An 18,074-nucleotide genomic window follows, 5' to 3' on the forward strand; every position below is an offset into this window, starting at 1 on the left:
TTGAAGGGAGGCCCTGAGGGGTAGGTACTCATAATATTCTGTTACCAAGGCCCTGAGATCCTGCACTGCTTCTGATACTGCCTAGTTTGATCCTCATTTCCTAGTTATTCACAGACTTTTTTAAATGGTACTCTTCCACACTTTACAGCTTAGCCTAAGGAAATCCTGCAAGAACAATGTGTGACTGAAATATATGCAGTTTCCCAACTGGTAGTAAGAACCATCAATGTTGCTTTAACTAGCCGCAAGACAAAGAACTCCACTACAAGCAAAACACTAAAGGTATTTGTTTTGTACAAGATTATTTTTGATTCAAGGTTTTCCAGTTTTATTTTGTGGTATGTACTATAAAGTGCCCCCGTAACCTGAAAGGCCCATCTCACTGCCAAACTACACTGCTTCCCCTGATAAACTTGAGTAGGTAAAATCTCCAAACCCTTCCAACATATACTCCCAGCCCCAGTAAGCATTCTCCTGCCAGCCCTTCCAGTTAATGAATTCTCTTGCAATCTCCTTTCAGCTATTGACATCACCCTGTGGCATGCTCCAGCATGGTAATTTCAAGAGAGGAGGCCTAATTTTCTGTTTGTAAAATCTGGCCACCCTACATCATGGTACTGCTCCATCTTTTAAAAAATGTAAAGTGAATGTAGTACTGAGAAAGATGCTGGCTTGATGGCACTGGAGGCTGACATCCTGTATGTACAGGAAAGATGGCTGTGCAAGCTTCCCCTACACTGCCCTCTCAATGTTCTTCAGTTTTGTTCTAGAGCAAACACCTCTATAGGTGAGGGGATATAGTGCAGTGTTCATGGACCATGGATTCCACAGCCTGTCTGCTGAGACTGTCAACAAGGTGCCAGCTAATTCCAATTATCCACATCACAAAATCAACATTACACTTTTCCACTGTGAACTGGATTTAAAACACTAATTTGTTTCACATAGGCTAATAAACAGCTACCAGGTGGATAGTTTTCAACCATTTCCAAAACAGACTGGATTTGGATCTGGAAGGGAAAAGTTCTGTATCCTATTACAGAACCTCTGAGCCAACCAGTCTTCCTTTTTCGTTTTCCTTTGTATGTATTTACTTAGATTTAGATAGTGCCTACTGTCATCTCTTACTAGTTAAAAGCTGTTGTGGATAGTCTTGTATTTGTAGCACATCAAATTGCCATGCCTTCTCATTTTCCAATGTGCCTTCATTGTGCACAGTTCCTTCGGCGGAGGATGCATGCAATACAGTAAGAGTAATGATTCTGACAGCAGGGATTGTGAGTTAGTGGGGCGGGGGGGGAGGGGGAACTTGATTCTCTCTCTTTCCCAGAAGTTGCTCATATTGGCTAACCAAACACTTCAAATGTTTCCATCCTCAAACTCTAAAATTCCATTTCCAATTTTTACTTGGGGAAAAAAACTTGATAAATTATTAAATATATGTATTCAATGTTTTTTATCCACTGAGATATATACAAGATGCAGTTACCTGAACTTCTTTGACTCGAACATGAACAACTATCAGAAATGTATCCTATACATTTGTATACAGTAATTTCAGGTACAACAGTAAAAGAAAATATAAATTGAAAACAAGACATTCTAAAATGCATAGAATTTTGTAAATAAATTTTACAGTCTACTACTTTGTGACACATTCTCTAACTGTAGTCATGAAAGATAAAAAGCAGCAACCACCTAAATCACTGGCTTCAGTTTGTTTTTATCTGGAAGATAAAAAGCAAATACTGTTACCCATCCAGTTATGACAAGAAGAGGCATAGTGTGAGACATAGGTGCTGGAACTAAGGGTGCGGGGAGAGAGGGGGCGGCAGCACTTCCGCACTTCCTGGCTTGAAGTGGTTTCCATCATATACAGGGTTTACAGTTTGGTTCAATTACTCTCAGCACTCCCCGCCCCCCCTACAAATTGTTCCACCACCCCTTGTATGAGAAGGATTATAAGAACAAAGCAGATAGTGTTATAGTTTTTATCAGGCCAACAAAGAAATTTTAATGCTCAGGCTTTTGAATTCACAGTGCAAAAATGTTCCAGTGACAGCACTGTTGCATTATCTCCCTTTTGCTTATCTCTTACACTTAAACTGCATTTCCTCCAGTTTTCTGTAAACAAACAAACAAACAAAAAACACCCACAAAGGTGTACCCAGTGCACCCATTTCCCCACTCAAGCCTCAGTGTTCTCAAGCATCCTAGCTCCAACAAACCCTTCTCTCCTCTTGGATGTATAGCCTTTAAAAAGGAGACACTCTGGCCTAGAACCTGATTCAAAGCCTACTGGAGATGCCCACTGACTTCAGTGGGCCCCTAAAACAGGGTTTCTGGTACAGTAGCCTTTCCAATTTCCTTTACCACAATCCCAGTGAGTGGACTAATTTTGATTAATTGTGATTTTTCAGATAATAGGTCTTTTCAGAGGAAGTGTCACACTGTGCCCTGTGCAGCTTCAGTGATGCAATGATCAGAAGAACCATTGGTTTTCTCCGTCGTTTCTTTTCTTTTATATATTGGCTTTTCAATATGTTTGCTCAAATTAAAAAATTACCTAATTGGGCATTAGGACTTCAAAATCTTCATGTCACTAGTTATAACCCTGTTTTGTATAGCTATAAAAATCAACATTCATTCACTAATCATCCCTTTCTAAGCACTTTTGTTCTTCTGAAATAGCCCAGCCATTTGTCTGAAGTCAAAAATGGCATCTATATGTAATTTCCATGCTAATTTGGCACCATCACATCCTTTTGATGACAGTCTGTACTGTTTCCCCTTTTTCTTCTGCTCCTTTCAGCTGCAGGACCCAGATGTTAAGTTCAGGAAAGTATTTTTTCCTGGCAGTGATATCTGGGTTTGTCATTGGTATCTTTGCTGATGGCGGTTGTAAAGCTGCCTATCAGACAGTACAAGATCAGACTGCAGACAGGCTTTCTTATTTTAAGTTGCCTTAACTATGAGAGAAGTAAACTAAAATATCACAGACATGTTCACATTTCAGATCCCGTGATATATAATGTTGCTTATCTGTTTCCACTGTTGACAGCTCTTTATCTTCCTCCCTAGCATCCATAATCAGAAACTGGACGTGGGTAGTAAGGGGAAGACTTTCAAAAGTGCCAATAAAGCACTAGAGGTGGTGGCACAATTTTAAAAAATTGCCCTAAAAGAGGAAAAGCTGGGTGTAAAGGAATCATAGGGTGAATGATGAGCGAAAGGAGAAAGGTAAAAGAGAAAGAATGAGTGGAAAAAACACAGAAGATTAAATGTTTGTGAAATTTTATCTGTCTCTAAAATGTGATGAAAAAGTCTTTCAAAAAGGAGCAATGGAAATGTTGTTGATAATTAATCCAAATTTTCTTTCCCTTAACCCCATGCTTCCCTCCTGGGATCAGTTGCCACAGCATTTGATTTTTCATCATAATGAAAAGGTATTTGTCTCCTCAGAGGCTATTGTATCACTTACTCATCACATGTTGGCTTGCCTGGAGTCCAGAATGAATCAAGCAGCTTGCATCTTCCCCTGATGCAGCCTCATGAGTGACAAATCCACATTTTCCTGAAAAGAAGGCCTCCGCAAGAACGCACAATGTGTTCCCTTTGCACCTAGATGGAAATATTAACTCTGCAGGTCAATAACAACAAATTTTTAGAAAGCATCTATCATAACCAGTATTACCAAATGCTTTACAGTGAGAGGCAGAATAGAGTTGGGTACAAGAATTTAGAAAAAAAAAAGGGAAAATGAAAATGTATTGAATCACAATCACAGAAGAGAAAGCTAGTAGAGATTTGCTTGGTCAAGAAGCAAACAATAATCCTTGCTGGCTGTTAACAGGGGCGAGAAAACAATATATGGGTAAAGTAATGGGGATAAAGAAAAGGTAAGAGGAATTTAACTCCAACTGTAGGTGAAGACAAATTGGGAAGTTCTAAAATGAGATAATACTACTACTTAGCACTTCTTATTATTCTTACAGATCTTTCTACAAACAAGTTTATGGAGATTAGGTGCTGTTTGGAGTTTGTGATCAAAGTGTCAGAAACAATCGGTTACACTTGTGACCATGAAAACTTTAGATCTGAGTGTGCAGATGGAAAAAGGAAAGCATGCCCATAATGAGCTGTTTTGCATAAAAAAGTTAGAACAGGGACACATGCTAATACAAGTGAGATTAGAGGCAGTAAGAAGACAAAGGCAGCAGCTTCAGAAATCCGACAGATATTGTCAACTCTTTCTGTTTATGATGTTAAGCCACTTTCTGCAGCTGCAGGCTCTTCTATTATCAGGGCAAATAAAAAAGAACAGAATTTTGCATGAATGCAAGCACACCTGACCCTCCAAGTTAGATGCAAAGCTTGGACTTCAGCTCCTCTGTGAAATAGTAATAATCAGGAACAGTACTCTGGGTACTGGCCTGTGAAGAAGCACACCAAGACGATTAGTACAAGTAAGGATGGATTAATAGGCTTACAGTTGTATTTAGATGGTGCCGTTATATAGATCATAGTGGGAGGCTACACAGATTCAAGAAAACAGATAATAGAAATAATGGGGCTCCAACTGAACCATGTTGGACAGGGAAGCAAGAAAAGCAGCAGGAACAGGCAAGCAAGGAGAGAGGAGAGACGTGTTGTTCCTGAATGTTGTATTATGGGTGTCTGTTTGACACTGAGCCCTTCATTAGGTCATGTTAGCATAATTAGCAGACAGATGCATGAAACCCCAGCTGGGCAGGGCAGCACAGAGCAGCCAATTGGAGGGAGTAGAAGATGAAGCACTATAGTAGAAGCACTGTATTATGAAGCAGCGAGCAGAGGGTCAGTATACACAGCAGCAGCAAGTGAGAGTGGCTAGCAGTAAGGGCAGCATCACAACTCCAGCAGACAAGAGAAAAGAGAATTTTGGTTTTGATTTTTGTCTGATTTTGATTTTATTCTGAGCCTTAGACAAGATTATCTAACCATTTCCTTCCCTGACAGTCAGATAGGATGCAATTAGATGAAACTTCATGTGGGTGTGTAAATTTGATAAGTAAGAATACAATGAGATTGTTTTTGCGCTGCAGCTCTGACAGCAGCAAATTTTTCCAGCCAACAGCATCCATTATGAAGGAAGAGTACTGCATATTGCTGAGCTGCATAGATTACATAACTGAGAATCGAAATTCAGTCACCAATTGGCTGCAGTGCACTGAAGAGACTTAGAAATTTCCCCCAAGCCTTTAACCCAGGTTTCATGCCTGCACTTGTGAATATCCAATAGCTGAATATTTTCCAGTTGCTAGTGGAAACATGTCACTCTTCAAATAAATTACTAAGCTATACATTTATTATCTGCATCACACACATTTAGTACAGAATTATAGACATTAGGGCTGGAAAAGACCTATTAATCATCTTGTCAATCACCCTGCAAATGAAAGACTGTTCCTTACTACCAGTATCAAGAGAATTAAAATCTTATTGTAGCAACATCTTTGTGACAGTAGTGTACTTCCACTGCAAAGAGAAGTAGCTCTCATTGATTAACAGCAGCTGCAGAATGTGAAGGGGTTTCTAATGTGTCTTGGTAATGTGTCATGTATATGATGTATAAAAGTTCTACTAGAGCTCATTGAGAGGCACAATTTGGCCTCAACTACACTGACTGCAAAGTTGATGACTTTCAGTTAATTTGATTCTCGACAGCTGTGTTCAAATATGGTAAAAATCTACAGTGTAAACCAGCTCCCCTTGCTCCAGTATATTTCAAGTGAGTTAAAAGTGTTATTCCTCCTTTTCTCATCCTATGTCCATATTTAATAGGTGTCAGATGCTGACAAGAACTATTAAAATAAAACCTTCATCCTCATATATGTTACCCATAACAAAATGCTGCAATATTCTATGGTCATCACCCAAAACACTGGAATAATGCCAAGTAAGTAAAGCTGGTGAGAAAATGTTTGTTTCCCCAAGAAAAAGTCAAAGATTTTCACTGAAAGCAAAAGTATCTGTAGTATGCAAGATCTTGGGAAAAAAAGTTGAAGGAGAAAGTAGTTAAGGACATTGAGGTCAAGGGTAATTGGGACAAAATACAGCATGGTTTTACAAAAGGTAGATCGTGCCAAACCAACCTCATCTCCTTTAAGAAGGTAACAGATTTTTTAGACAAAGGAAATGCAGTAGATCTAATTTACCTCTATTTCAGTAAGGCATTTGATATGTTTCCACATGGGGAATTATTAGCTAAATTGGAAAAGATGGGACTCAATATGAAAATTGAAAGGTGGATAAGGAACTGGTTAAAGGGGAGACTCCAACAGGTCGTACTGAAAGGTGAACTATCAGGCTGGAGAGAGGTTACTAGTAGAGTTCCTCAGGGATCGGTTTGGGGACCAATCTTATTTAATCTTTTTATTACTGTCGTTGTCACAAAAAGTGGGAATGTGCTAATAAAGTTTGCAGATGACACAAAGCTGGGAGGTATTGCCAATAAGAGAAGGACCAAGATATCATATAGGAAGATCTGAATGACCTTTTAATTTTTAATAGTAATAGGATGAAATTTAATAGTGAAAGTGAAAGGTCATGCATTTAGGGATTAATAAAAAGAATTATTGTTATAAGATGGGGACACATCAGTTGGAAGTAACAGAGGAGGAGAAGGACCTCGGAGTATTGATTTATCACAGGATGACTATGAGCTGCCAATGTTATATGCCGTGAAAAAAGCTAATGTCGTCTTGGGATGCATGAGGCAAGGTATTTCCAGGAGGTGTTAGTACCGTTATACAAGGCACTGGTGAGACCTCATCTGAAATACTGTGTGCAGTTCTGGTCTCCCATGTTTAAGAAGGATGAATTCAAACTGGAACTGGAACATGTACAGAGAAGGGCTACTAGGATGATCTGAGGAATGGAAAACCTGTCTTATGAAAGGAGACTCAAAGAGCTTGGCTTGTTTAGCCTAACCAAAAGAAGGCTGAGGGGATATATGATTGCTCTCTATAAATATATCAGAGTAATAAGCACAGGGAGGGAGAGGAATTATTTAAGCTCAGTACCAATGTGGACACAAGAACAAATGGATATAAACTGGCCCTCCAGAAGTTTAGACTTGAAATTAGATGAAGGTTTCTAACCATCAGAGGAATGAAGTGGGTGGGTGAGATTCTGTGGCCTGCGTTGTGCAGGAGGTCAGACTAGATGATCATAATGGTCCCTTCTGACCTTAAAGTATAAGTCTAAGTCTATGATACTACAAATTCAGCCTGGGTTGTGAAAGTCAAGCTGGGTTTTTCCAAGATTTTTGTTTTCTTTTTTCTTGGGAGAGGGAGGAGATCCACACCAGCACAAGATTCTACTGACCTATATCCACTCCCAGCAAGGGAAGTTTAGGTTGGACATTGGGAAAAACTTCCTGCCAAAGTGGTTAAGCACTGGAATGAATTGCCTAAGGAGGTTGTGGAATCTCCATCATTGGGGATTTTTAAGAACAGGTTGGACAAACACCTGTCAGGGATGGTCTAGATAATACTTGGTCCTGCCTTGAGTGCAGGGGACTAGACTAGATGACCTTTCGAGGTCCCTTCCAGTTCTATTATTTTATGATGGTATTGACTTCTGCACCTCTTCAAATCAGAGGTTGTTAGTTAACAATCCAATTGAAGATGAATAAGCCAGAATAAAATCCATTTCACTCCTACCTTAGCAGTGTCAGTTCTTAAAAGGAGGAATTGTGCATATAAGCCACATACTTGAATATTTACCTACCTGATCTCTATGGACAGCTGCTGTTTGCACACACAAGTTTGGGGAAAGGGGGTAGATTGCATGTGCAAAGGGTTATGTGTACACTTATATTCACAAATAGTTGCAGAAGCAAATTTGCAAACCTGCCATTTTGAATGCTTGGCTCTTTAGTATAAGATTAATTCATAGATTAGACAAGTACCTGAATTCTATAAGAAAAATACACAGTATATGTATAGTGAGCCGTAACTTTTGGAGGGGGGTTGTTTTGTTGGATTTGTGTGTGTGTGTGTGTGTGTGTGTGTGTGTGTGTGTGTGTGTGTACACGTGCATAAATAGCTGCTTGCTTTTTCTTCAGTAGTCAAATAATTTGCACATCATACTTTTCTATATAGGGTCTTATACCACCCCCATCACCATGGTATCAGAGCGCATTCCAGAAGTGCGTTAAGCAATGTGACTTACATCATGTGGTTTGTTCTCTCTCTCATCCTCGACCCCAGAGAGAGAATTACATGTGCAGTGTAGTTTTGGTTTTGGTGAGGCAGCTTATAGACATATAGGGCAGCCTTATAGACAGTTACATTCATCGCTATTTAAAAACAAATTACAATCACTAACAAAGGCATTTGACAGTGAAAGCTTGTTTGAGAACCATGTTGTCTACAAAAAACACTTTGCAGAACTCCAACTCTCAACATTCTTTTGAAGTTTCACTACTGATATGCTCCTTTGAAATTATTTCAGACAACTTTGTTATGAGAGAAAAAGTAATGAATATTGCCAAATGCCTTCTGAAGAGTTCAGATAATTGCACCTTCATAAAAAGAAAAAAAAGTCATCCACATTCCATGTGATATTAGCTAATCAGAACTTTTGTGACTATGCTGTAATCAAAACCTAAGCAGGCTTTGTTTTATTTTTGTTTGTTAGAAAGACCAGCAGAAGTAAAAACAGTAGCGACTTGCAAGCAGAGGAAAAAAAGGTACTCTGAATAGAAAAATGGTTACAGTTAATGTGAGTTGTTTTTACTAGAAATACTTCTGGGATTTGCTTTCAAACTACTGACGTATCTGCTTTCATTTGATAAGGGACAATGCTACAAAAACTGTCTGAGCTGCTTCGACTCTCTCACCAAATAAAAGAACACACGATTCACACTTGCAAGTAGGAAAACATTCAAGTTCAGGTAACACAAGAGAAAAGGCCTAGCTTACAAACGTGCATACAAATGTGAAAACACTTAGACTCTATTTTATATTTGTAGTGTATTAAAGATGCTAGGACACAAATTCTGCCCTGAAATATGCCTACAAGACATCAGTGAAGTTGATGGGAGTACTTTGTAATTACATACAAGAGCACAATTCTGATCTGTTTCATAGAGATAACATTCAAACTCTATTTAGATGGATCAGATATTTTTCTTTACAAACAACTGCTAAAGTTTCCCTTTATTATGGTTTCTTTCATTATCTAAGGAAGTGTTCGTACCATCACTGCATTGCTTGCTTCCCTTTATTACATTCTTATATGTTAGTTCACTGGTGCTGTCTCTCTGTACTTTTGGCAGTCAGAATCTTCTTATGTTTGAGAAATGGTGATGGCAACAAAGCAAGCTGAAGATTATAGTCATACCTTTTCCATTTGAGCCTTTAAAAATCTTACCCATTATTAATAATCTCCCCATAACCTCCCCTTCCAGTACAGCAATAAGTTCTACTGATATCAATGTCTTTATACTGGTATGGTTGCACCCAGCTAATGGAGAGTCTTCTTAGTGTATATGCAAAAGGCCTCAGGTGGCACGTGACCTGGATTCATCACCAAATTTGGTCCACTGGTTGGATCATTAGCTACACTGACACGGGCCAGGTAGAGTATAATGCTTTATCTATGCTGGTAAGCAATGCCAAAGGCTAGGCTACACTATCCAGGGTGTGCCAATACAGCTATACCAGGATAGCTATACTAGCAGAGCCTCCTAGCATGGACGCAGCATATGCTGCATATGCTGAGAGAAGGAGGTTTTCTGCTGGCGCAGTAACATCACCACCCCAAACAACGTTAGCTACGCTGACAGAAGCACTCTTCTGTCAGTGTAGCTGCATCTACATCAGGGTTTTGCCTGTTAAGTAGGTTATTTCACACCCTGACTGACAAAGCTATTCCAACAAAACTTTGTAGTACAGACCTGGCTTATGGGACTTTACTCTCTGAGAAATACAGTAACCTCCCACACACCATGAAATTGAACTGGAAAATAAAATATAAGGGACTAAATCTTGAAGTCCTTTCTAAGTTTTTGACTATGCTGATTTCAAGGAATATTTTTCTCTAGCAAGGACTCAGTAAAAACTAAGGCCCAGGGCCTCCTCTCCTATGGAAATACCTAGCGAGCTGGCCTGAGGGGAGGAAAACTAAGCTCATTGTCACATAGTATAATTTCATGGCAGGGAAAGAGTTGGGCAGAATAAGCTGTAATGCTGTCCCCAGACCCCAGAAGATGCCCCATAATGCAAGCAGATGCTGTAGATCTGCTGAGGGACACGAGCTTTCTGCACAGCAGACCTGAGTTTTCACATTGGCTCTGAGGCTCCCTAGTTCTGTTGCAATGTGCCCCTAAAGCACAGGTCTAGTCACAGTTCCTCCCAGGATTCTGCCCCTGTAGAGGGGGTCTCTAGTGCAAACGGGTTCCAGATAAAATCTACAGAACCTGGATCTGCACTCCCTTTTCCTGGTAATCTATGGAGGGCTGGTGGGAGAACAATGGTGGTAAGACAACGTGTCATCTCCCACCTGGTCCACTCTTTCTCAGCCCAGGCGCATTCACTCCCTTTACATGGAACCTGACTCTGTGGACAGTTCTCACCAGGGTCCCAAGAAAGACAGGACAATGCCAGGGAAGCTGCTGTATGCTAAACTTATGCACAGAACAATGAAATCTGTGTGCAGATGCAAATTTCTGGCCTGTCGCTTTGTGGATCCATCAGCCACTCCTTCCCCTTCCAAACAGAGGGAGGCTGCAGTAGCTGCAGAGGCCACTGTAGACCTGAGGCTTCATTACTGATTACAGAGCAGCTCCATGCAGCTCATCAGCCTTTGAGTTGGGGTTGAGTCCTCTCCCACCCTATCAGGAAAATTCCTATGGGCACAGCCAGATTATTCAGGCTATGCACTGACAAAGAACTTCAGGATCTGGATCAACCATTAACTACAATAGGAGTTTTGTCTGTATAAAGACTACATTTAATTTAAAAATTAATAAATTAATTCAGATTCCAACAAAGGTTCTGGAACACACTCCACTTTGGAGGCAGAGTGCTCAGCTTCAGAGGGTAGGAGAAGAAAGAGCACATTGACATGCTCTTCAGCAAACCTAGTGGCCACAACTTTGGAGTGACTATGATGAAATCTGAAGGGAATTCCATTCAACTTTCTCATAGAAGATTGCCACAGTGTAGGGACTGTGGGGAGGAATTCCTCTGTTTGAAGACCAAAGCTCTGATACACTGCATAAAACATGGCTTGATAAAGCATACTGTAATATTTAGACTAGTTATTTGCAAATATTTTTGCGCCAAAATTTCATCATTTGTAAGTTAAGTGGAGTTTTTTTACCCATGAAAGCTTATGCCCAAATAAATCTGTTAGTCTTTAAGGTGCCACCGAACTTCTCGTTCTTTTAGTGATTTATTCCTACCTCAATAAAATACCACTTACAGCTGATATTATGGTATATGTAAGCTATACAACAGACTTTGTGTTCTTTATATTTCTAAGGAGTCTCCATCTGCCATTTTGCAAGGCAGAGTGGATACAGCTTTTTACAGTGAAATGCACTGTTGTGTTCTCTCAGAGAATTTACATTTGTGCTACCTTATTTTGTTGTTTCCTGTAAACTCGAATAGAAAGGCATTCCCACAAAAAGTAGGCAATTGTAAGTTCTCAAATTTTTTATTTCACACATGAAAGATCACTTTAAATATTTGCCTGAATTACATCCTTCATATTATAACAACTTCTAAAAATTCAGTGCTTGAAGCTCTTTTCTCTGCCAATGAAATAGGTCTATCAGTATTAACATGTTAATTCAAATAAGTGCTTTAATGGAATCCTGACCCATGACAACCATTGCTTTCTGCATTCATAGTACAAATCAGCGTGAGATGGCTAAATTCTCACATGTCAAATATTCAAGACAGACCAGTTTAATGGTTTGCAAAAGACTTAATCTGACACAGTATTATCAGTTTTCTAGTCTTTCTTGACTATCCATGTAGCATGTCCAGGATATATAAAGGTAAATGCGAGCTAGCACTACTTAATTTGTGCTAAATTCAAATCTCCAGCTCTGTGTTTTGAGATAACATTGTTAAATTTAAACCAAGATTTTGAATGATTCAAGATATGCTCTTCAGATTGTTTCTGCTAAACCGTAATGTGTTTGTCTACAACATATGGTATAGTCATTACTTAAAGGCTGGTTCTCAGCAGTACACTTCTTTCTCTATAACCCAGTATGAAGATTGGAACTGGGGACCCATCTGCTCACATCTATTGACTTCTCAACATAATCTCAAAACATTCAGTTAACTGTTGCCACTCTAAATATTGTAAGGATTTTTTAAAGCATGGCAAATAACAGGAATGTGATTTCACTTTATCCAGATCTATTTTAAATTATTGCCAGAGAAAAGAATAAAGGGAACAAACAGCTGCAGTACTGAATCATGTAAATACAATGACATAGCTGTATAATGCAGGCTCCTTGTTACACTACTTTCCTATTTTTTAAGTGAGGAATGTACAAGTGATAATTGTTCTAGCTCAGTAGAAAAACACTTTTAAAAAGTACACCCAAGAACATGGACATGATCCCTTATATGGGGGTATCTAAAAATACAAAAAAAAAAGGATCTGGAGATATTTTATTTTTAATTAGCTTTATATGAGCGTGTAAGCAGTAAAAGGGAAAATCAAAGGGTTGCCCTGTGTGGTGCCTCTTGGTAAAATAATCAGCTTTGATGTTACTCTTTTGATAAACCACAAAATTTTGGGTCAAGCAAGGGGCAGCTCTTTAGGATTTGTTCCCATTTGACATGGCTTTGACAAACATTTGTAGATTTTATCCCAAGCCAAAACTCAGAACATATTGTATTAAACTATCTTTACAGGACAGCCAAACACTGTGATGTTCCTTGAGCATCCAGAAAGACAGGGCAGAGGAAAATGTGGGAGAGTGAAACTAAAAGGAAAAATCTAAAACGATAAAGAAAATGACAGCTGAGTCAATGGGACAGGGGCAGGTCCCCAGATGTGTAAACTGTCATAGTTCAATCGAAGTCAATAAATCTCCTCAATATATCGAATAAGTGAAATCAGACTGGATGGACTGAGAACCCATTTTGAGATATATTGTACTGACAAGAATGTGTTTGTTTTTAGAAGTATACATTAACACCAATTCATGATAACTAAAGCATAAATGTTGGTCACCTCTCTGACCAATCTGGCCTTTTACCTTCAACTCAGAAATAATTTTTCTGTTTTTAATTCTGTGACTTCACTCTAACACATGAGATAAGAATAATAAAATGGAGCTGGGAGAGGGAGACAAAGAAGAGTGCTGCAAAATGGTAGAAGAAACAGAAAAGTATGAAGATTATAAAGCCTGTTGGAGCATGAAAATATGCATGCACAAAAAATAACATGATCATAACTTTTTACTGTATACCTCCATCCTTTCTTTCTTCAGAAAGAAATCTAGATATCTTTTAAATTCAGTTCTTCTCTTTCCTTACATAGCTTTCCCAGCAACAGACTATATGGTCCCATATAACTGGAACAGAGCTAAGTAGAATCCTAGTGTGAGATTCTGTGCTGAGTCTTCCATAGGGCTTGTCTGCACTGGAAAGTAAACCCAAATTAAAGTAGTGTATAAACAAAGCACAATAGCTATTCCTGAATAACTCCATGTGTAGACACCCCTAAATGGAGCAGCACAGAACTCACAGCATAGGGACAGGGGAGGCTAAGGTGGGAGGCCCCCATCAGAACTTAAACAACACTGAGGTCTGGAAAATTATGACAAACTCCTGGGTCTGCCCTACGTGTCGTAGCCCTGCCCAGAATCTTGGCAGCACTGCATGTTTTGTGACATGTACAACATGCCTAGCATATCCCTACACCACGTTTTATGAGGGGTCCTTGGAGGACAAACTTATGGCTATCTTTCTCAGTGCCCGCACCAGGGAAATTCTTACCTGATCAGATGCAAGTCTTTCAGAGTCCATTTATGCCACTCCAGCCCTTTTACCCAGCATAAAAAGCTCAGAGTAGGTGTCATGCTGACAGACCCCGGTTGTGGGAACACAGGATTGAACCTAGGGCCTCTGGAGCTTACTACATGAGCCTCTACTGCATGAGCTAGAAGACATTGCCTTTAGCTAAGGCTGTAGAGCAGACTCATTAATCTCTCTTTCTAAGTGATCTCGGTGCCATTAGAAGGGACAGAACACCACCCCTAGGAGGTGTGTGGGTTACACATGGTCAAGAATCTCAGTTCTAGCCTTGAATATGACTTTTGAACACTGTTCTAACATAGCTTGGCTCTAGCCACCCCAAAGAGCCAAAAACATTAGAAAATATTTTTAAAAGAACCATGTTTTTCTTCCAAACATGACTCCATTCTCAGTGTAGACAGCAGCTATGTCTATTACTCTTTTCATATGATAGCTCTGCTTGAGTTCCCTAAATAGTTTTAGGATTGTTTTTAAAAAGAAAAATGTATCTTGATGGTTTGTATCAATCCCTTTCACAATTTTGTAAATGTTCAACAATGAAAGACTCTTTGAAATGTATTACCAACCAGAAATGTATTCCAGAGTTTTGTTTGAAAATACAGGCTGACCCAAAGCTAAAACAGCATTCTACAGAAATAGCTTATTTAACCACGTTGTTTTCTTACACTCTCCTTTTTTCATTGTTATCCACAGTGCCAACAAATCTATGGCATATGGTGTGCATGAGAATATGTCATCTCAAAACTCAGAAAGAAGAAAGTAGGAGAAAATATCATAGGGGCCAAGTGTACTTACCAGCTGGCAAAGAGGGAGATGTAGCGAGCAGTAGCAAGTTACAAAATGGCCACCTTAGGACTGCAGCTTTGTGTTTCTGGTCAGGCCCCAGAAAGGCTTTCTGGGAAAAAGTTTCTGTAAGAGAATGACTCTGTATCAGGAAGGGTTAGTAAAGGCATTAGGCAGACAGAAAAGGAAATGCTCCTGGGATAGTTTTGGTATACCACCACTATAGCACATTGCAAATTCTGATAGCTAACTCAGAATATGTGTGAGTCGTAACCAAAAATCACCACCCCATTTTGAGTGTTTGGTGACCTACAAGAAATGGTATCTGTCCTGATCCAGTAGATAAGAGTCAACATTACAAGCATTGCAGCAATGGAGGTTTAGGTTGGACATTAGGAAAAACTTAAAGCTTAAGCACTGGAATAAATTGCCGTGGGAGGTTGTGGAATCATCATTAAAGATTTTTAAGAGCAGGTTAGACAAACACCTGTCAGGGATGGTCTAAATAATACTTAGTCCTGCCATGAGTGTAGGGGACTGGACTAGATGATCTCTTGAGGTCCCTTCCAGTCCGATGATTCTATGAAAAACTGCTATCACAACTTCCAGAGTAGCAGCTGTGTTAGTCTGTATCAGCAAAAAGAACAGGAGTACTTGTGGCACCTTAAATTTGTTAGTCTCTAAGGTGCCACAAGTACTCCTGTTCTTTTTGGCATCCTTGTTGGCAATACCTGGAGAAATACTGAAGACTGAATGTGCATGAAGATTGAACTACCGTATCAACCCTACAGCCTGCTATGTCAGTATCAAGACACATTGGCAGGGCAGTGTAGGAAGCTTGTCTTGCTATTTCCCATTTCCCCTCCCATAACTCTTACTGGATAAAGAAGGCTTTTGTCTCCATGAGTGTCAACCTAGCTGACATTTTACACAAGCATTGTCTTCACTTCTGAAAATGCTAAAATTAACATTGTTATGAGCTCATGTCCAATGAAGCAATAAACACATAAGAGTGATGTACAGAAACATATGACTATCCTTTAGCAATTTGTACCCTGTATAAGTAATTCAACTGATACACAATAAACCATTGATTTTTTTGTCTGCTCACCCTTGGAGTCTCATGTTGTTCATATATTAGGGGTCAGCAACCTTTTAGAAGTGGTGTGCCGAGTCTCCTTTTATTTGCTCTAATTTAAGGTTTTGCATGCCAGTAATACATTTTAACATTTTAGAAGGTTTTAGAAGGTATCTTTCTATAAGTCTATAATATATAGACTCATAGACTCATAGACTCTAGGACTGGAAGGGACCTCGAGAGGTCATCGAGTCCAGTCCCCTGCCCTCATGGCAGGACCAAATACTGTCTAGACCATCCCTGATAGACATTTATCTAACCTACTCTTAAATATCTCCAGCGATGGAAACTATTGTTGTAGAAACCAAATTATTGTTGTATGTAAAGTAAATAAAGATTTTAAAAATGTTTAAGAAGCTTCCTTTAAAATTAAATTGAAATGCAGAGCCCCCCAGAACGGTGGCCAGGACCCGGGCAGTGTGAGTGCCTCTGAAAATCAGCTCATGTGCCACCTTCGGCATGTGTGCCATAGGTTGCCTACCCTTGTCATAAAAACATAGGGGACAAATTCACCTCTAATGTAGCTCAACAGAGTTACTCCAGGAATAAATCTGACCCTGTTACTTTACACACAAATTAACCATGGCTGGAAAGGTGTTAATACTTTTATATCCATTCCCAAACAGTCTAACACAATGTCAAAATAATGGTACCAAAATTACAGCAGTGACCATGGCAGGTTCTTGAATCCTCTGGTACAAATACTAAAGCCCTTCTGATAATATTCAGGTACTTGAGAGCAGGTGTGAACTCACTGAGGTTGCTGAGCTCTGTCCCTCTGTTTCTGTTCAGGTCCCTTATGACTGGTGTGGTCTCTCTGAAGAAGGTACAGACCATTTGCAACGGCTTAGCACCTTCTTGCTGTAGCCCTGGTCCTTTTTCATTCAACTCATCTGTGGAATTGGCAAATAATGCCCTTCACCTGACATATTTCCATATTAAAATGAAGCAAAATTTTATATAAACTTATTGCTAGTCCATTATATTTTACTATTTCCATAATCCAGTCATTGGCAGACAATTATTCTATGTACTTTTAACAGTAAATGACAGGTGAGAATGCATATTCCAAAAGGTCTCATATGTGTGACAACAGTTCAGCATTTGAGTGTTTTAAAATTCTTTCAGATAAAGTGAGGTTTTCCAAAAGTAACATCAGAGAAGAGTGTGGCTTTGCAGAGGGGCAGGGAAACTCCACAGACCCTTAAGCCATCCTTGTGATTGTTACAATGATCGTAGTAATTCTGCAGAGACACTCCTTTGCCAAACTGAAAGTTAGCAATCAGTATCAATGGGGGTCTGTAGGATGAGAACCTATAGAGAGAACATTAAATTGTCAGAGTGAAATGGTTTCAGTGAAAATCTATGGAAGCCGGGTCAAAATAAAATAGGTTTATGTCACTAAAAGTCAATGCAGACCATATTTACGATGTTCAGATGATATGAAATAAATCTGTCTGAAGACGAGCTCTGTGTAAACTCAAAAGCTTGTCTCTTTCACCACCAGAAGTTGGACCAATAAAAGATATTACCGCTCCCACCTCGTGTCTCTCATATCTTGGCACCACCACAGCTACAACAAGAGTGCAAACACAAATCTGTCTGGAAATTCATGTCTAGATCTTGTTACCATGTTTGAACAAAATTAAACAAGGTAATTGTGAATCTGTAGAAAATGAAGTACTATGTCACAGTGATAATTATATATGCATATGGGAAGCGAAATCTTCAAATGTGAGAACTGAGCTCTGCACTAGATCCTTAGCGTGACACTTAAGCACTTAAAATGGGTTTTTAGGCTGCTTAGATCAGGTTCACAATTGTGGGATCTTAATACTTAACATAGGCTCTCACATTTGAAAACTTGTCTCCAGATGACAAAAGGAAGCAAAACCACAGAGAAATGGAAGGTGTAAGTTAAATGCTGTTAACAGCAACTCTAATTCATCCCTATTGTACTTTGGTATTATAAGGTAGCAGCAGAACACTGAGCAATGAACTTACATATCTCTTTGAAAGTATTTACAATTATTTAGTGCACAATTTGTATAATAGGCTCACAGTATATTGGTACAACCTATAGGGTCCCTAAAGAG

This window comes from Gopherus evgoodei, chromosome 11 (genome assembly GCF_007399415.2).
Source record: "Gopherus evgoodei ecotype Sinaloan lineage chromosome 11, rGopEvg1_v1.p, whole genome shotgun sequence".
NCBI classification, from domain to species: Eukaryota; Metazoa; Chordata; order Testudines; family Testudinidae; genus Gopherus; species Gopherus evgoodei.